The sequence below is a fragment of the Ursus maritimus genome, unplaced genomic scaffold (genome assembly GCF_017311325.1).
Source record: "Ursus maritimus isolate PB19 unplaced genomic scaffold, ASM1731132v1 scaffold_12, whole genome shotgun sequence".
Taxonomy (NCBI): Eukaryota; Metazoa; Chordata; class Mammalia; order Carnivora; family Ursidae; genus Ursus; species Ursus maritimus.
Window position 1 is genome coordinate 71,341,512 of NW_024423564.1, and position 19,920 is coordinate 71,361,431.

The following is a 19,920-nucleotide window of genomic DNA, read 5'->3' on the forward strand; positions in this document are numbered from 1 at the left end:
TATAGGAAGCCCTTGCAGGGCCCATCTGATGTCGGCATCTCCCCAGCGTTGTTCCGTTTCTCCCAGCTTCTGCCATACTGATCCCCCCACCTTTTTTGGTCAGCTATCATTTGGTCGCACGCGATGTGACTGACAGCGTGTCTTGTATGCTGTTTTCGTCAGCCGTCGCAGCTCCGTTAGGGCAAGGACTTGGTGTCATTTGTTTGATTGGAACCCCCGGCTCCAAGCAGAGCACCTGGCACGGAGGAGGGTTCAATAAGCATTTATTGAATGAGTGAGTGAGTGAGTGAGTGAGCAAAGGACTGCGGGCTGCTAGGGGGCTGCGACCCAGGCCAGCCTCCAGGGGGACTCGCTGAACATGTTTCTAAGTGCCTGCTGGGTCCCAGGCACCTTTCCAGGGATGACAGCGCTGAAAACCATTTAATCCTCTCTTTGTGGAGCCTGCGTTCCGGTGGGAGAGAGAGAATGACTAGTAATGGACAAGATAAGGCTAAGTGGTGACACACACCATGAAAGTGTGACTGTTAGGGAGGAACGGGCAAAGATAAAGACGGGGCCCCGGGAGTCCTCTCGTGAGGAGGTGGCATTCATCCCGAGGTCTGAATGATGAAACAGTGACAGCCGTGCCGAGTTTTGGGGAAGGAGCACTCTGAGCAGAAGAGCAGCAGGTACAAAGGCCCTGCGGCATGAAGGAGCCGGGCTCAGGGCCCGTGGAGAGGCCACACTTGCCGCTCGCTGCTGCGTCCCTTACCAGCACCCCTTGGAGGGGAGCAGTGGCGGGTGCCCGATCTTGGCGGTTCAGTCGCTAGAGCTGAACTTGGCGTGGCCTGGGCTTTGGGGGCGGGGCGGCCTCACTTCTTGTCCACCTCCGCCCCTATAAATGAGGAGAAGGTTGGGCTCCTCAGGCCCCTTCCAGCTCCACCGTGATAAGATGCGATGTGGTGTGCCGGAGGTTCACAGCATTTCAGGTGGTCCGTCTGGAGGGGTCGCGAATTAGCTGCCCTGCTTCCATTATTAATAACCATGACGTCATACATCTGTGCCATTCCTCATCGGCTGCAGAGCCCTCTCTCCTATTACCCCGCTCGCTCTGTGGGCGAGGCTGCCAAGCGGGGAGGGCCCGCGAACGGGGGTCTGCGGAAGGGGCGAGAGCTCATCCCTGCCACAGGGCCACTGCCGGTTCATCCAGGCCACTGATGCGGCCCCTGGATCCCTGCTTCCTCAGCTGCAAAGCACGATACAGGAGAACGTGCCTCCTGAGGCCCTTGGGGGTGTGAAGAGAGCACCCGCGTGCCCAGGGCCTGACGCGCGGTCGTAGGCGCTTGGTACCTGTTGGCTCCCATTTTACAGATAATGAACTCAGAGCTAAGAGAGACTGTGGCTTTTTTGGTCCGCTTCCGTGTCTTCCCTCTTCCCAGTCCAGGGCTGATGGCTGCATAGTAAGCTTGGAAGAACCATTTTTGTTGAACGCATTCGCCTGAGGTTGCCCGGCTAGTAAAGGGCAGACCTGGGACCCAAACTCGGGACTTTGGGCTCCAAAGTCCTTGTCATAAACACCACACTCTTCGGGAATAATCATCATGGTGAATAAAGACACAGCTTTACGCCCCATTTGTGGTGATCAGAGTCATTGTCACTCCCTTGCAAATCCTGGAATTGTCAGGTCTCAACTTCTGAGGTATGCTGTGTAAATGGTGAAATTCTTTGGATTTCACAGGGAACATTTTTGGAACCCTCTGGAAGAGGGTACAGGTGTGAGAAAATGCCCCCCTGAGGACTGCAAGCATGGTTCTTCCCCAAGGGCAGCCTGAGGGTTTCTAACAGAAGAGATCCAAGTCCCACCCCAAATGATTCAGGGCCTCTCGGGATGGCATGTGGGCATGTGGAGAAGCGCGCTGGTGCTGGAAGGTCAGCCTGCCGATGAGAAGCCCAGCCGGCTGGGTGCCCGAGAAGTCTGGCAGGCTCCGCCTCTAGTCTCTATGCGTCCTTAGCTGTGGCTCTAACCCCCTTGTCCCAGGCCCACACCAGCTGCATGGTGGGAGCACGAGCTATGGAGACCCGTAGGCCTCCTTTCTGGCATGTTCCTGGGCCAAGTCCCTTTGCCTCTCCTAAGCCTCAGCTTCCTTCTCTGTAATGAGAGGACGCTGACACTGACCTACAAGGCGGCTGCATGGGGTGTAGGAAGCCCCCTGTGTCGGGTGGCTTATGAGCTGGCTGTGCCTGGTGTGTCGTGGCTGAACAGCAAACCGTAGTTTCGGTTGTTAATGTAAAGCGTGCATGATAATAATAATAATCACGACGATGGTATTTGTGACTTGTCTACTAAAGGGTTCAATAAGAATGGACCCATTTGCTCCAAACAGTAGACTTTTGAAAAAGAGTACATTCCAGCTCGTCAACACCAGCCCTTGGGCTGAAGAATCACCAGCTCGGCCGTCTTCCCGCTCCTCTTCCTCGTGCAGCTGCAGCTCTGGTGGAGAGGTGAGGGCCAAGTGGGGACCGGGGCCAGCGTCGCTTCCATGCCTCTGACAGCTCCACTGGCTGCGAGGGGGGCGTGAGGTTTGGAGGTCAGTGTTGATATTCTGGCTCGGGCCCCCTCCACATCAGCCCGCTCTCCCGTTCCCGAGGCCAGCGTCTGGGGCAGCTGGGGGGAAACCCCTGGCTCGTGGGAGATGCGCTCCTAACCTCCTCCGTCATGCATTCGTTTGTTCACCAGCAGCGGATTGTGTCCTCCTGTGGGTTCAGCTCTGGGCTAAGCACGAGGAGAGAGGCTGCCTCCCCGGGGAGCTCAGAGTGGGGCAGACCCAAACACTCACTAGCCACGTGGCCCCAGATAGGTGGCTTTTCCTCTGCAGACATCAGTTTCCTCATCCGTAGAATGGGAGTCTTCGGGCTTCCTTTCCAGAGGAACGTTTTGCTGTTTAAGGACCCGTCGCTGGAGTGCTCAGTGTTGGGGTCTCTGCGAGCATGGTCAGGCAGGGCGCAGGGGCTTCGGCGCTAGAAGGAACTCCACTCTGCAGTTGGCTCTGCCACATACTTGCTGTGTGATTTGCTGCATTTTTAAGCTTCTCTGTTTCCTTTTCCTCCGTGTGTAATGTGGTTACGACACCTTTGCTGCAGGGTACTAGGAGTGTTAGGGGAGATGATGATAACGTATCTGGCTCTCAACAAATGCGACCCCCATTTCCTTTTCTTTCTGTTTGGCTCTTGGCTCTACTGTCCTGTGTGTGGCTGCTTTCGGAGAGTCCCCTCCCCCCATTGCTGCCCAAACTCATCAGGTACCCAGGAGTGGGCATGGATGGGGAGACAGCCAGATTGGAACTCGAGGAAACAAGCACATGCCCCTCGGTGAAAGTGGGCATGGGAAAATGGGTCCAGCCCAAGAGGAATTGCACCAGGCTGCAGAGCCGGGAGTCCTGGGTTCTGTCGGGAACCTGCCGCTAGGTCGCTGCATGTCATTTTCCAGTTCCCTCCCCTCTCTGGACCTCAGTGTCCTCCCCGAGGCCGGTCTGCAGGATCCCCTGGCTTTCTTCCTACCCTGAGAAGCCTGCAGGCCTTTGATGTACAAGAGCTGAGTGCCGCAGTAACGGAGTAGGTTGGCTCGGTGTGGGGATTTCACCAACTTTTTCCAGCCTGGGCTCTGCTGGGATTGATTGCGCCGAGAGGCCAGCAGACAGCCTCTGGACGAGGAGGAGACTGTGGTTTCTAACTGACAGAGCTGCTTATAGGAGAGGAGGCAGGTGAAGGGACATTAATGGCATGAAATTAAATTAAAAGAAAGGCATTACTCCTTTTTTTTTTTTCTTAAAGGGGACCCAGAAGCCTCAAAGCCATCTGCTTCCCAAGTAGCTTTTCTCTTACTTGAATTAAACAGTATGTTTGGACGGGAAGTTTGTGTTCAGGTTATCGGGCTGGATGCGAGAGATAGCAGAGCCAGACTGAGCGTCCAGTGACTCATGTACCGAAGATCTGCGGGACACTTAGCAAGCGCCAGGCACTGTTCTAGGCCCAGGGATACAGCAGCGCCCAAAACAGACAGCGGTCGGTGCTCTCCTGGAGCTTACACACCAGCAGAGGGAGGCATGCGGTGAACAAAGGAGCGCATGAATGTGTAATGTGCCACAGAGGCTGATGCCGTGGAGGAAAATAAAGTAGGGAAAGCCAGGGGGAGGGACGCGGGGGCTCTTGTTTGTAGGATGGTCAGGGAAGTTATCACCGATAAGGCGACACTTGAGCAAAGCTGTGCAGGAAATGTGGAACTGAACAGACGAATTTAAGAAGGGTTTTCTTTCTCCGTGGTGTACATGGGGGGTCTGTGGAAAGATCCTACGTGAAGCTCGAGTGGTCAGCTCAGCCAGGCAGCTCAGACTCTGAGCTGTCCTGCTTCAGATACAGGGAACCGAATCTAATTCCTGATTGTTGTTATAGCAACGCTAATAATGATAACAGCGAGCTGGATAGGGCTCTGAGTGAACTGGGCTTTAGGCCTTCAAAGTGCCTGTCCACGTAGACTGTCTCATCCTAACAGGGTAGAAGGAATCACCTCCATGTTGCAGATGTGGCCTCTGAAAACTCTGTATGTGGAGTGACAAGCCCAGGACCATATTCCCAATGAGGGGGGGAGTGGACTCGACTGCCCGTCAGACGCCGTGCGTGTCCTCACAGGGAGGCTTGGCACCCAGCATGCCACCCTGCGTGCAGTAGGGATGCTATTACCTGAAAACAAAATCAATCCAGAGACTAAGGAGCTATGATAACTAAATGCAATGTGGGATCCTGGATTGGATCCTGGAACAGAAAATGGACAGTAGTGGAAAAACCGGTGACATCTGGATGAAGCTTGTAGTTTAGTTAATAATAATGTGCTAATATCAGTTTCTGAGTTTTGACAGATGGACCTTGATTATGTAAGATGTTAACATTAAAGAAAACAGGGTAAAGGGTATATGGGAACTCTGCTCTATCTTTGTAACTTTTCTTTCAATATGAAATTATTCCATGGGGCGCCTGGGTGGCTCAGTCGTTAAGCGTCTGCCTTCGGCTCAGGTCATGATCCCAGCGTTCTGGGATCGAGCCCCGCATCAGGCTCCCTGCTCAGCGGGAAGCCTGTTTCTCCCTCTCCCGCTCCCCCTGCTTGTGTTCCCTCTCTCGCTGCCTCTCTCTCTGTCAAATAAATAAATAAAATCTTTTTTAAAAAATGAGATTATTCCAAAGCAAAAAGTTTACATAAAAATAAACGAATAAATCCACATATACTCCAACTAGCTGGCCTCCTCAAGGTTCCTAAGGAAAAGTCATAAAAGGTCATTAAGTCGTTGAGTCCCTGCTGTTATAGTACCCAGCCGTGCTACCTAGAGTTGCCTGGGTGAGAAGAAGCGAAAGTCTAAACCGAGGTGTGGCGTCATGCTGGAGGAGGAATGTTCTCTTGGAGGCATCTCCCTGGAGAATGCCCCCAGATGAATTTCTAGTATCCTGGATGACCTGTATTTTAGGCTATAGCAAGTATGCCCTTTACATGTGATGAAAGTTCACCAGCTCATTTTCGCTTGATGCGCTAGCAGACAGATGGAAACCTAGTTTTATCTGCAGAGCTGTACCATGTGACTGTAGGAATTGTAGTGAGTAATGGCTGGGAAGGAGTGGTGCCAGGTAGTGAGAACAGAATCCTAGAGCTGGAAGGGCCTCTTAATGCAAATCTGGTTTTCTTTTAGGGTAGAAAGCATTTACGGCCAGGGAAGGATGTCTCTTGGATTGAAGGAAAGAGCGTGGGGTCAAGGGATTCTGAGGCTTGGTCCCTTCTTGCTGGGATTCCCCCTTCACAAAACAAGTGAGCTGGCCTAGGTGAGTCTCCAGGGGCCTTCCGGCTGAGAACCTCCGAGCCCAGAGTAGGTGATGGGTCCAGGCTCACTGCACCACTGCACAGCGACATAACTTCACTTGCCTTGGTCTCCTAGGGGTTTCCAGAAGGCTCATGTCACTCCACACATTGCCCTGAAATACCGGAGGAGCCAGAGATGCTCAGATACACAGGAGACCACCATCGTGAGTCTGTTAGAAAGCGTTCAGTGTTGACAAGAGCAGGGTGGCCCTCCAGGATGGGCTCCTGATTTCACTAGGCTCTGATCTTGTGAAATAAAGAAATCTAGCACTTCCCAAGGTCTGTTCCAGAGAACACGGGTGCAGAGGGATGGGAAGATGAGTTACAGGGAGGAAATAAAAGGGCTACAGCCGTGTTCCTTAAGGGCCGTATACTTCAGGACTTCTGGGTCTTTAATAGACAAGATGGGCATTGGAAATCTCCAAAGATGTGTGTGTGGGAGGATGTGTGCACGCATGGGTAGAGGTAGGTATTACGAGCAGTTTTCCAAGCTTGATCGATCAGAGAACTCCTGTGCATCCCATACAGATGTCCGTGTAAGACAGAGGATGCACGCATATGGATGTATGCATTGGACGTGTGTGTATGTATCAGAGCAGTGGCTGGACTAGAATTCTGTATGAAAACATGGGGAAACACTAAAGTTATCTGAGGTCAAAGCTGAAAAAACAACACGAATGCTAAATTGTGCCTCTAAAACTTGGTTCTGCATATTAGTTTCAGCATGTCAGTTTCACACATTTTTCCGATTTTGCTAATTTCTTTTTTTTTCTCAGAAGCAAAGTGGCAAATGGCATGCAAATGATCCTTCCTCCTCCCCTCTGTGCTGCGTTCATGGGAGACAGAAGAACTGTCATTGAGATGAGGGTAACCGAGCCCATGTGACTACTCGGTGGTGGGTCTCTAACCCAGAAACCCACTTGTGACATTGGTGTTAGGGGAGCTCAGAAAGAACCACATTAAAAAAATGCCACTAAAGGCCAAAATCTGGTCTTCGTCAAGTATGGCTTTTTGCCTGTGTGATCTGTACTTCCATACACACAGGTGTGTTTTTCACACCGAAAGGAGAGCATTGTTAGTGGTCTGCGTGCCCGTCAGTGGGCGTGTCCGGGTAGGTGAGGACACCCTTTGATTTGATGATGACTTTGAGCCAGGCTGATCCTCGCAGCACTCCTGGGTCCCAGCCTTTGCCCCCGTCCATGTTGCCCCCTGGGGAGGGTCCTGTAAATGGTCTGCCTGCCTTGTCAGGCCCTTACAGCTGGGCCCCCGCCTCAGCCTCGTTGTTCCCTGACTGCTGTTCCCCCACCCAAACCCTTCTCCTCCTCCTCCAGGCCCACCCCTGAGCATGGCCACATCCCATCTAACGTGCAGGGTCTGTTTTCTGATCGCCTCTGTCAGAAACTGGACTTTAGTTTCCTAACCTAGTATTACGAGCACAGTATGTTCTGAAAGTTTCCATAGATAAAGCAAAGGAGAAATCACAGAAAGAGTGAAGATTCCAGGGGGGCGGGGATTCTTTCTCTATGGCTTAGCTGGAGGGAGGGCGAAGCTCTGACATGGTTGGTTCAGCTCATCCTTCAAACTCTACCTTGCCCCGCATCTGAAACGTGTGACCTTAGACATCACACGGAGTCTCCAAGCCTCCCTGTCTTTGGCTGTAGACGTGAGCTGATGCCACCACCTCCTTCTTAGGGTTTTGATTCAATGCTGTGAGCTTGTGGGGTGCCTGGAACGGTTCCCAACACACAGAAAGCTACGTGTTCATTGTCATCACTGCTTATGAGAATTCCATCGACTGAAAAAATGGGCAAGTTTTTAAAAGTGTGCAAAAGATATGAACAGGTAGTTCACAGAATGGCCGGTAAAGATAGGACTAATGCTCTACGTACCCAAACCCAAAAGATTGGAAACTAGAATGCTTACAGATGGCAACAACGTGAAAATACATAGAGATCTGGGGCCCACGAGGGTAAAAATTGGTTATCAATGAAAATGATAAATGGCCACGCCTACTCCGATCCAGCAATTCCCCAGCCGTAGGGAAATGCAGGCCCACAAAGATGTGATCGTACAAGGGTGTGCCCTCCGGCGTTGCTCGCAGTAGGAGGAAGCTGGAAGTGGCCTCAACGTCCAGCAGTGGCAATACTTACAAAGCTTATGGTGCCTTTGTACCGTGGAATACTTTGTGGCCATGCAAAAAGAAAGAAGTGAATCTAGAAGCCCCAACCCGGGGAGACATTTCCAGCATATTCTGAATTGGAAAAAGGTTTCCGTATGCTATGTTTAATATAATCCCATTTTTATACAGAGAAAGTTAAACAATTCTGTATGTGTCTGCACATTGAAATCTGTTTCTGTGCTCATGGAAACAGAGTGGGAACATACCAGGGAACTGTGAGTGGTAGTTTCATCTGGGGAGTAGAGCTGGGGGGGGGGGAGGTGAAGGGGGTGCTTGTCCACATTGTACATTAAATACTTCTGTGTTTTAAAAAAAATTGTTAAAGAAAACAAAAAAGGAAGCCCCCAAAACAACAACAACAAAGAGTAGAGACACGTCTGAGAGGTGATATTTGACGAATGTGTCACCCAGTGCCTGAGTTTGGTTAGTGCCCTTCTCCCTTCCTGCCCAGGCTCCGTGTCCCCCATGCCCCTTTCTGTCCATCCCTGTGTTTTCTCCAGACCGTGAGCTCATAATCATGTAGCGATTCCAGCCCTGCCGATACACTGAGTGCCTGCCCTCAAGGAGAGCCCAGTCTGGGGACCCCCCCCTTCTCATTTTCCAGCAGTTCCCAGGGGCCTCTCTTCTTGGTCCCCACGCCTCCTGTCCCCCGGAATGTGTCTCTCCTCCCTCACCTTGCAGTGCAGGGCCCTCTTTGTCACCAGCACATTCTGAGGGCTGAATCTTATCATTTGGGTCGGGTCTGCTCACCGACTTGGTCCTCTTCTGTTTCCGTTGGGCCAGGCTTCCCCACCCCCGGGGCATGTGGGCTTTCCTGGGTCCCTTCCCCCACTGGCTTCCACCTGGCCCTAATGAATTCCATCATGTCTGCTTAAAATCACTTTACTTCCAATTTGCTAATTTAATTCTAGTCTTACAGAATTTTGGCAACCCTGCCAAACTGGGTGCCAGATGCAGATTTAATGAGCATATTTTCAGTTCTTTCTTTCCTGTCTGCATGAAGATGCTGAAGAGAACAGGGTTTGGAACTGGTCCCCAGGGGGCTCCCTGGAATATCCCTCCCTGGGTTTGACCCTGAGCCACTGGGCACTGACCCTCCCGCCAGGTGTCTCCCCGTCGGACAGGAAGAGCTCATGTTCTGCTCCTCGGGGAAGGGAGTTCTTGCATCATCCTCCCCATCCTAGAAGCCCCAACCCAGTTCCCATCATTTGGACTTCACAGGAAATGTATTTGGAGAAAATTGCTTATTTCCTCCAGCCCATGTCTTCCAGCCCATGTGCAGCTCAACAGATGTTCAAGGATTCGTCTATTCTGTTGAACAAACACACACTGAGTGCTTTCTGGAGTGATTTCTCAGTGTGGTCTGTTGACTACCTGCAACAGCATTGTGGTGGGGGAAGAGGGGCTCAGGAAAATGCAAGATCCCTGGGCCCTGCCCCTCAGCTGCAGAAGCAGACAGTGTACCGAGCGGAGGCAGGGATTCTACGACCCAGGGGACACTAGCACCTCCAGCATGTCCCTGCGTTACATTTCAGATTCATACCAATTCCTGGCAGAGACATTTTTATCTCCAAGAGTAAGGCTCAAAGAAGTCCAGCGGGTGGCTCAAGGCACGTAGTGGTGAGTGTCAAAGCTGGGACGTTGCTAGAGGCTTTTGATTCTAAGTATAGGGCTCTTGCCCTCTGCCCGTCACAGCGGCTCAGGACCCATGGTCACGACGCACCGCTCAGGACTGACACGCAGCCTGACTGTGCCTGCTCTCATAGCCCACACGGGCCCTACTTTCCAGGCGAGGAAACGGAGACTCGGCTGTTTTCACTGCCAAGCCGCCAGGCATGCAGCGCTATAAAAGCAGGAGCCAGGACCCACACCACATCTGATTCTAAATTCTGTGCCAAGCGGTGCAGAGGGCTGAATGGAGAATAAACGGATGTTCCTTCAAGGCGCAGGAGAAACAAGCAAAGCTCTCTGGCTCCGGCAGCAAAGGCCTTGCCTTTGAGCAAGTCATGCCTGTTTCTGAGCCTTGGGCTTGTCCTCGGTGCAAGGATAGGGTTGGCGATTTCCAAACTTTTAAAATAGTGGCACCCCCCCCCACTTCTTTTGAACCCAAATAACATCTTACACAGAATCACAGTATATACAAAGAGACAAAACTGAAACCACTTGCACGGCTCTGGGCTTTCTAGGAGGCAATCTGGAAGCATCTCATTTAGCATTTAGCATGGTTCCCCTACGGGCCTCCTCCCCCAACCCCCTTCCGAAATGACATGGTGGCTATCGTCTCAGCTTTGGAATCTGGCACATGGGACATGGGGGTCCAGTCTGGGCTCTACCACCGTCTCGCGTGTGACCTTGAGCAAGTTGTTTGCTCTCTCTCAGTGTCAGCTTCTCTGTAAAGTAGGGTTGATCATAGTTGAGTCCAGGTGAGGAATAATTGAACGAAGTGCGTGCAAACCGCTCAGCGCAGGACCTCGCGTGCACAAGTTGTGTTCACTCTTGTTTGCCTCTGAGAGATAACACATGAGAAATTGAAGTCATGGCCAGTATTTCCCAGGGTCCTACGGACACCATGGCATCTGAGTAGTGTGGACAGTAAGGCCTGGATACGTGTTGGTCTCCATACTTCCGCACGTTTTTCGGCCCCTCCGGGGGACAAGACCTTGTTCTTAGAGGAAGCCTTCCAGGCGGGTGAGGGGAGCTCTGGGAGGAGGCAGGGTTTGGACCCAGCTTCCCAGAGGGGACTCCCAGGGCCAACCTGCGCAAGGCTGGCAGGGCTCGCCCTCAGCAAAGTCAGGGCAGGGGACCACCTGGGCTGGTGCGAGTGGCCACTTCCCTGTTTGGACCCCCTCCCGGGCAGGGCCCTGTCACATCCGGAAGCCCGAGGAGGGGTGGGGGCAGAGCAGCACATGCGTCGGGGCCAAGGGTGTGTCCAGTGGGTCCCGATGTTTGGTGGCAAGAGTTCAGAGGAAAGGCTGGGGTGCTGGAGGGCCCTGCGGCTCAGGGGTGGTGAGGCCAAGGAGGAGGAGAGGCAGCGCTCCACGGGGGTGAGGCGGCGAGAGTGCCAGCCCAGCCCTGCAGTCAGATCCCTGGGGATGAGTCCACACACACACACACACACACACACACACACACACACACACCAGTGCTCACCAAGCCCTGGAAGGGCCTCTCGTGCCTGCAGGGCCTCAGCGACGGGGGAGCTGAGGGTGTGAGAGCCACCAGAGCACCAAGGAAGGGACGGTTTCCACCTCAGCGAGGTTATTTCTGGCTCTGCTCCTGCAGTCACTGTGGAAACTGCACGTGTCTGGCTCCGTGTGGAAACATGACGAGTTTTCTAAGGGCGCTGTGCACCGAGCCGGCGACCAGGAAGCTGCCACGGCGGCCAGTAGGATGTGAGTGTGTGTATGCCTGCCCCGCTCCCCCCAAACCGCTGCCCTCATCTCCTCCCTTCCTCCCTCCCTCTCTCTCTCTCTGTCTCCTGAAGCTATATTTGGGGGAGAAGAGTTCCGTGCAGAATAACGGCCTCCAAAAGGTGTCCATGTCCTGATTCCCAGAACCCCTCAGGAAGTTACTTTACATGACAAAGAGGAATGAAGGCAGCAGATAGAATGATGGCTGCTAATCAGCTGACTTTAAAATAGGGAGGTTATCCTGGATTATCCACTTGAGGAGGAGCCCGTGCTCTCACAGGGCCTGTGAATACAGAAGAGGAAGCAGGAGAATCCGTGTCAGATGTGAGGAGGGCGACACCAGACATTGCTGGCCTTGAAGATGGAAGGGGCCACGAACCAAGGAATTCGGGCAGCTTCTAGAAGCTGGAAAAGGCAACCAAAAATGGATTCTCCCTGGAGCCTCCAGAAGAAATGGAGCCCTGTCAGCCCCTTGATTGTAGCCCAGTGGAACTCATGGATTTCTGACCTCCAGAACGCTGAGATAATAAGTTGTGTTGCTTGAAGCCACTGAGTTGATGGTCGTTTGCTACCATGACAGCAAGCAGTGTACCGGGGAGGCTGAGTCCGGAATGGCGGGGGTTCCTCGGAGGGGAGGGTCGCAGACGTGTTCTTCTGTTTCCCCGAGGTCTGATCACAGGTGCCCACTGGCCTGCTCGCTGTCTAGGTGGGAAAGTGACTTCCCCTCAGGGAGCATGTGGGCACACCGGGCAGGTGCTGTCTCCTCAGCCTGGAGCGCCACCCCCATCCCCTTCATCAGCCCTCGGATTCCTCAAGGCCCCTTGTCCCGTCCCCTCTAAGTAACTTCTGACACCTGGTGCCACCCTGGGGGACCTGTCACGTTGGTGACTCGTGTCGTCTGGGTTTTAACCACTGATGTGCTTTCTACTGCCCCTCCCCCACCCCCCCAGCCACTAGCCACACACCAGGGAATTGCCAAAACCCAGAAGGCTGAGTGGATTCCGCCGGTGGGACCCGGGGGTGCCCAGGCTCCTAGGAGCCACACTGTGTGTTCCAGGGTCCGGACTTGCCCCCAGGATCCCACGGTCAGTGCTGGCTGCTTACTCTGACCTCGGGCACATCCCTTCCCTCCTTCCTGGTGCCTAGGCTGGAGGTGAGCAAGACTGATGTGAAAGGCCTCGAGCACGCTGTGGTCATGGGTCAGCTCGCTGTCGGAGTCACTTTCCTCTCCCTGATGTGCAGCCCAGGAGTGAAAACTACTATCCCCCCTAGGGCATATACCAACCCCCTGCCTGGGAGCCCTTTTCCCTGTGCTTTCCTGGGCCCCTCCCATGTGCCTGGATCTGGGCAAAACCTAGAGAGAACGTGGAACACAAGGGTCAGGACATGGGTGACGCTGGTAAGGTGCCCGGGACCCTGAGTCCGAGGCGGTACGCTCCTCAGTGTCACAGAAACATCATGAAACTCCATTTCATAGATGGGGGGAGAGGACTGGAGGGTGGAAACGCCTTGCTTGAGGACGCAGGGGGAGTTTGTGGCAGAGCTGGGACCAGAACACCCGTCTGTCACCCTCAGACGGCAGGTCCCCTCTTCCTCCTATTCGATGCATGAGTGAGTGACTGAGTGAGTTCTTTACAACATGTATTTCTTGAGTGCCTCCTCTGTGTTAGTGCTGTGCTAGGGGCTGGGCTGCAGCTTGGGAGCAAGACAAATGGCCTGGTTCTTCCCTGAGAACTTATATTCTTGAAGGAGAGAGTAATCATGCATTAGCACCTTAATTACAGTGGTGGTGAGCGCTAGGGCGGGGATGGTCAGAAGTCATGCACTGAGTAAGTCCCTGTAGAGGGCCTTAAGTGAGCCTTCATTTGAGAGTTGATAGTATAACTTGGAAGACAGGACCCATATGTTCTCCAAGGAATAGCACCAGGCCATGGGTCACAAGTAGGAGAGCTAGGCCAGAGGAAGGGCCCAGAATCACAGCCCTAGCTCCTTACCTTCTCTCTCTCACACACAGTCAGCCCTCACTGGGGGCCCTAGAGGAACCAGAAGGGCAGCGGGGACCAGCAAGAGGAAGAGGGCATTGCCCTGCCTTGGGCGTGCACGGTTTCTGTTGTCCTGGATTGGATGCCTGTGATGGCAGAAGGTGCTGGAATCGAGGCTTCTCTGCCTGGATAAAGTCCTACTCGGAGTGTTGCTTATTGTCTGGAATGTTGGGCCTGGAAGGAGCCTGGCTTCTAGGAACTAGGCGTCTCCCTTCCACCAGCTCACTGTGGGGCTCTGTGTCTTCACCTCTCTGGGTGTTTCTGTTTGCGTGAAGAAAGCTCACAGAACAGCACAGAGATAGGCGTGTGCTGTTGTTTTGTTGAAGGGCCCTGTCTGTCAGGTGAGGCCCCAGGCAGCTGTGGGGTGACGACCGGGGCCAGTTCCGCCTCTCCCACACCCTGGCTGGAGGGCTCCAGCCTGCACGAGCTGCCCTCTTTGAGCCTCACTTTATGTAAAATGAAGGTGAGAAAGACCAATCTCACCCAATTGTGAAGATTGAAAAAAAAAGAAGAAGAAAAGAAGAAGAACAGATATTGCAAGGGGGTTTTAAATCCTTGGCTCATAAGGACATAAAAGTTGCCACCAAATGAGAGCATTCCTTCGAGGGTCAGTAGGGCACCTCACTTATTTGCAGAGCTGGAGACCCATCTGGGCTTTCAGGAGGAGCAGAGAAGGAGGGCTGGTTCTCTCTGTTTGTTTTTCTTTAATGGGGAAGAATTATTCTGGCTGGTAAATAGTATCAGCTCCTCAGCAGGGAGTTAGAACAGAAGGGGTTCTTTAGAGGTGGGCTTGTCCGGTCTTTGGTTTGGCAGACAGGGCCATGGAGTCCCTGAGAGACACGAGGGCCAGCAACAGGCTGTTCCGGGTCCTGGGGCCACGGCGCAGAGAGAGACGGCAAGTTCCCTGGGAGAACCTTTTGGTTTAGGTGGACCTCGGACCTGCCAGTTTGGCAAGAATCAGCTGTCGCTTGTCCTGGAAAGTGAGCTCCTGGACGTCTGGACGTGGTGACGTCAGAGGTGCCAGGCAGGGCGGTGGTCCTGTGTTCATTCCACTTGCCAAGCACTGTGCTGAGCCCTGTGGTTCCTGCCCTGGAGGCCTGGCTGGCTGTAGGGAAGACAGACAGGCGGAGGGACAAGGAGCACAGGGTGGCCTGGTTGGTGCTACGGCAAAGTTCTGGATGGAGGGTTAGGAGCTTGAGAGAGGGGAGTTCTAGCCAGCTCCCTGGACAGTGGCGGGGCTGGAGCAGAGGGAGGTTTTGCCGGAGCTGAACTTTCAGAGGATGGGTGGGAGCTGGCCTGGTAGAGAAGGGGAGGGAGGACACTCCCAAGAGCGGGGACAGCGTCAAGAAGGGTTTGAAGCCTGGGAAGAAGGCGGTGCGCTCAGGTATTATCAGGTAGCTGAAAGGCAAGGGGTGAGGGAGAGTGTCAGGAGAAGGGGGGGAGGCTGGATGGTCGTGGTGGCTCTGTGGGGAAGAGGCTATGATCCCTTCCAGGGGAATCTGGATTTCTGACGGCAGTCTGCGGGCATCAGAAGCGGTCACGAAGCTCCGTGCTGCACACCTCTTCTGTGATGCAGATACCATATACCACTCTGTCCTCCGTGGAGCGCGGACCCAGTGACAGTGGGGTGGGGAGGAGCTAACAGGCTGTAGGCACTTTAGGAGCCAATTCGCTAAGAACCTGGTGGCATATGGGATGTGGGAGGAGGGGGAGAGGGAGAGGTCCGTGACGGCTCCTGGACTTCCTAGGATGCTTGGGTGACTTTCAAGATCCATGTGCTGAGATTTAGAATCTGACCCCGGGCTTTGGGCTGCTCACCTGGGACTCAGCGAAGAGCGTGTGGCCGCTGTCGGGACGTTGATCCGTCTCCACCAACCCACCTACAGAGATTTTCCCCTGCTACCCAGGGGTAGTAAATGGAGAGAACTCAGTGTTTATTCACTCATTTATTGTCACCAGTTATGTTCAAGGCTTTGTGAGTGATACAGAGATGAATCAGACACACCCCAGTCCTGTCCTCAAAGCTCGTGTGGTTTGTCTGTGATGTCGACAAGAATTTGTATATATTTTATTACACACACAGGGGAGAGGAGCTAAATGCCACAGTCAAGAGACCAAATGCTGTAAATAAGAGATCGTTTCTGGCCAGGGAGGGAGGTCATGGAGGGCCTCGTGGACGAGGTGGCATGGGAGCTGGGTTCACATGGGCGGATATGGTTGGATTAGGCCACAGTGGAATGGAGAAAAGTATTCCAGACAGAGATTTGTATGGAAGGGAACGTGAACCCTCTGAGCAGACGTTTCGGTAGGAGCAGGGTTTTGTATGGGAACGCTGATGGCAGGGGTATCCTGCCGTATTTGTGGAGGCAATCCCACGCGTAGACTGTGCCCTCCGGGAGGAACCACTGAAGGATTTGGGACAAGAAAGGGCAAGGAGAGGGCTGGGTGTCAGGGCAGTGTATCTGGCCTTATAGAGAGGGTAAGCTCAGGAGGACAGTTCAGACCCTGTTACGTGCTGGTCCAGATGAGGTCACAGGCTCTGGGTCTTAGCAGGGATGACAGAAAAAAGAACTTCACATTCATTGACACTTACGGGGCTTTAGGCCGGGTGCTGTGCTAAGCGTTTTATGTGCCTTAACTGACTGAGTCCCCCCAACATCCAGCCAGAGAGGTGCTGCTTTTATTCCCATTTTACAGGCTAGTTCACTGAGGCCCAGAGATGTTAGTAAATCACCTGAGCCCAGTCACACAGCTGAGAAGCACAGGAGGAAGGATTCAAACCCAGGAGCTTGTGCTCTTAAATCCCACTGTAGAAATGTCCTCCTGATGGGACGGAGCCGAGGAAAGGTGGCCCTGCCAGGGGTTGAGGCCGTTCCTCCCAACCACCAGTCACCCCAGAATAGTGGCCGACCCAGGCCCTCCACACCCCCGATAAACTGAGCAGGGCCCCACAGGCCTGATCCGGTTCACCGGCTCTAACAGCTTACATCTAGGCGGTGGCAATGTGAGTAACTGATGGAGTGGAAACTCTCTATGGAAAAAGGTACCCACTCAAACAGCCACAGAGTCCAAAAAAAGGAAGGAGAGCAGAGCAGACCCAGAGGACTCTGAGGCAAACAATTTCCTTTGGCACAGCCCTTCTGCCTGACTGAACCCTTGATCTCGGGGGTGGGGGAGGGGTGGCACTGGGCAGGTGTGGAGGCAGGTTGGGACCAGAAGCTTGGCTGGGTCTCTGGCAGATCCTGGGTTGCCAGGCTTCCCCCGTTTGCTAAGGAGGCAGTCATTGTGGGGACACAAAGCAGCCGTCCCTCCAAACACACGCACTCTGCTTGCTTCTTTCCAGCGGGCCTCAATTCCTAAGCCCCTCCCCAAGGTGGGCCAGTGGTTGAGGTGCTCTGCATTCCTTGGGGTCTCCTGAGATCTCAACCTGCTCTTCGTTTTCTCTGTCCTCTTGTTATGGCATCTGGAATCTTCTTCTTTTAGAAGACAAAACCCGTCTACGGCCATACCACCCTGAATGCGCCCGATCTCGTCTGATCTCGGAAGCTAAGCAGGGTCGGGCCTGGTTAGTACTTGGATGGGAGAATACAAAACCCTCATGAGTATCAGTAAAGCCAGATGGTCAGAAATAACCAAAAGAGGAACAGCAAGAAGCTCATGTTTTGGAAAGTCGACTCTGTATTATTTAATTCTTACATGGCCCGTTTTAGAGATGGGGAAACTAAGACCTGAAGTATTATGTGGCACCCGAGGCTCAACGAGGCAGAGACCAGAGGTGCCCAGTTTTGTCTGCCACCATAGCCTGGGGCTGACCTGCTGTGCAAGGCTGCCCACCCATACCTCTCTGGTTTCCAAACCTCCGCTCCCGCGGCTCTCACATGGCGGTGGGGGAGGCTGCCCGTAGCATCCGTGTGACAGCCAGACCGCATAGGGGCAGCTTCAGCACACTGTAGGCTCTCAACAAATGTTTCCTTCCCCACCCCTCCCTTTGTCTCTATAAACTGCGGAAGATGTTATGAGCCTTGTTTGGGAGGAAGCAGCCCAAGGTTGGGGTTCCTTGGGAGAAAGGACCATAAGCCCTGATTTTCCAGCCCGTCTTCCCTACTAGATCCATGACACCGAGGAAGGGGCCAGGTGTCTTCACCTGTGCACCCCGTGGTCTAGCCCAGTGGCAGGGAGTGCCCTGTGGAAGGGCCCTCAGCTGGCTGCAGTGGGACCCCACAGGTGGGCCAGTCCGATGGGCTTTCTATTATACCAGTGAGGGCACACTTCCAGTGCAGGAGGCCCCCGCAAGGCAGGGCCCAGAGCGTCAGGAAACAACTGCTCTACCCCTGGTCTGGGCCCTGGCAGCTCCGCCCCTCAACTTCACGTGCAGCCCCGGGGTTTCACCTGGACCTCCTCTTCCTGCCACTCTCTAGTCTCCTGCACTCCTGGGCTGGGTGCCCTCCGTGTGCCTCAGTGTCTCCCTTCCCTGCAGCACCTAAAGACTGACTATTTCTTCTGCCTGGACCTGATACCGTTTATGGGCCCAGATATTCCTGCCGATCATGAAACAGAATCTATTATCCTGCACTTGGCATTCCTCTTTTTTCTATCCTTAGCACACATGGAAATGTATCCCCATCCTCTATTTTAAAAAACCCTGCTTCTACTGGAAAACATTTCCCGGGTCTTCTCAAAGCATGTCTTGTCCATGTCAAAGGCTCTGAGCCCCACTGCCTTTCTTCCTGCTCACACTTCTTGTCTGGGGCACCTCACTACTCCACGGAAGCGAGCAGCCTTGGTCTGGAGAATGCAGCCAGGGGCCAGGAAGGATCTAGAAACGGCCTCTGAGCTGCCCAGCGTATTGGCAGCATTCTCAGACTGAAGGGCAGGCATTTGAAACAAAGCTGAGCACCCCAGGAAAGTGAGAGCCCCAAGCCTGGTCACAGGGAAGAAGGCAGGAAGCCTTGCAGGGCCAGTGGTGAAACGGGCTCTGTAGGCAGAGAGGTGGGCGGAAGGAGGGCGGCGTGGATGTTTTCCCGCCGTAACCGGGGAAGGGTGCGGGCATTCGATGAGCGTCTCGTGCGTGCTGAGCCTGTGCCGCACCTCACACACGTTGTGCGTCTGATTCACACCACAAACCCAGGCAAGGGCGATGTTTTTCCCTTTTTACTCATGAAGAAAGTGAGGCTCAGATAAGTTAAGTAATTCAGCTGAAGTCACACAGCTATTAATGGGTAAAACCAGGGCTGGAACCCATGACCTTCTGGTGTCTGGGTCAACACTCGGCACCACCCACGCCGCGTGGTGTTGGGTCAATGAGGCATGCCAGCCATTCTCCCCACGTCCCCTCCCGGTTGCTGAGGAGCCCAAGGTGAACCCCCAAGATTATTCCATGTGATTCTGCCATGTGTGTCCCGGTGTCTCGGATGTGAGTGTTTTTGTATCGACCCACAGAACATGATAGCAGAAATGAAAATGCAGATGGAAAGATCCATCCCACAATTCCCCGCCCTGAGCAGGTCAAACCCAGCTGAGCCACGTGCCAGCCCCATCTGCAGATGTCCTGTTCACAGTGGAGAGACAGGCTATGTATCAGGAGGGCAGCCAGGGCCTTCCCTGGGAGCAGGGTGTGAGGTCCAGCGCGGGAGCCCCAGCTCGCCGGCCGCCTCGCCAGCCCTGGGAAGGCAGCTGTTGTGGCAGGGCAGCCGGCCCTGCAGGCATCTGGGGGTTCTCTTTAACTCCTTCGCAGCTGAACTTCCCCTGTGGTGATGCCAACCCCAGTGCCCACACCGGATGTGGGGCGCCTTCCACCTGCCAGCAGAGGCCGTGCTGCGCTGCTTGGGCTCCACAGGGAGGGTGGGGAGAGGAGAGGACAGCCTCCCCCACGCCTGAGGTTTTGGGTGGGGCCTGAAGAGGCACTGCCGGAGAGTCCTTCCTGCCCTGGGTGGGTGCCACCTTGCAGATGGGCCCCTCTTGCCCTAATAGGGCTTCCCCATTCAGCTGTTTTCTAAGAAGACATTTTTATATCATTTTTAATCACAATCCTTAATTTATTAAAGTGATAAACATGCTTATTGTAAAAAAAAAAGAAGAAGAAAAAGAACAGTCTAGAAATGTATAAAGAAGAAAATACACACTCAAACCCCATCCCTTCACAGTCCCGTCCATCAGAGGAGCCGACAGCTTGGTGTTCATCCTCGAGGTCCACAGAACCCACAGCTACACGGACAGGTGCGTGTCTGCGATGCTGCCTTTCCCTGTTTCTCACACCATTCCACTGACAGGAAGTGTGTGTCGTCGCTAAGAGTGGGGGCTCGTGGGTCAGACATCCCAAAGTTCACCACTTGTCAGGTCTCTTAGCCTTGGCTAAGCCTCGTGTGCAAAATGGGGTCCCAGTGCTGCCTTCCATCCTCAGGCTGTGGGGGG

The 19,920-nt window shown here is 53.8% G+C and overlaps 1 protein-coding gene across 8 annotated transcripts in view; it reads left to right on the forward strand.

Moving 5' to 3' along the window:
• The window catches only part of HIVEP3 (HIVEP zinc finger 3), a 450,052-nt gene that overhangs the window by 334,371 nt on the left and 95,761 nt on the right, over nt 1-19,920 (forward strand). The window contains exon 4 of one of the 8 annotated variants that reach the window (XM_040627444.1): nt 19,653-19,725. The exons of the other annotated variants lie outside the window; for them this stretch is intronic. The gene's annotated coding sequence lies outside the window, so the exon portion shown is untranslated. The remainder of the gene's footprint in view (nt 1-19,652; nt 19,726-19,920) is intronic. 8 annotated transcript variants of the gene reach the window in all.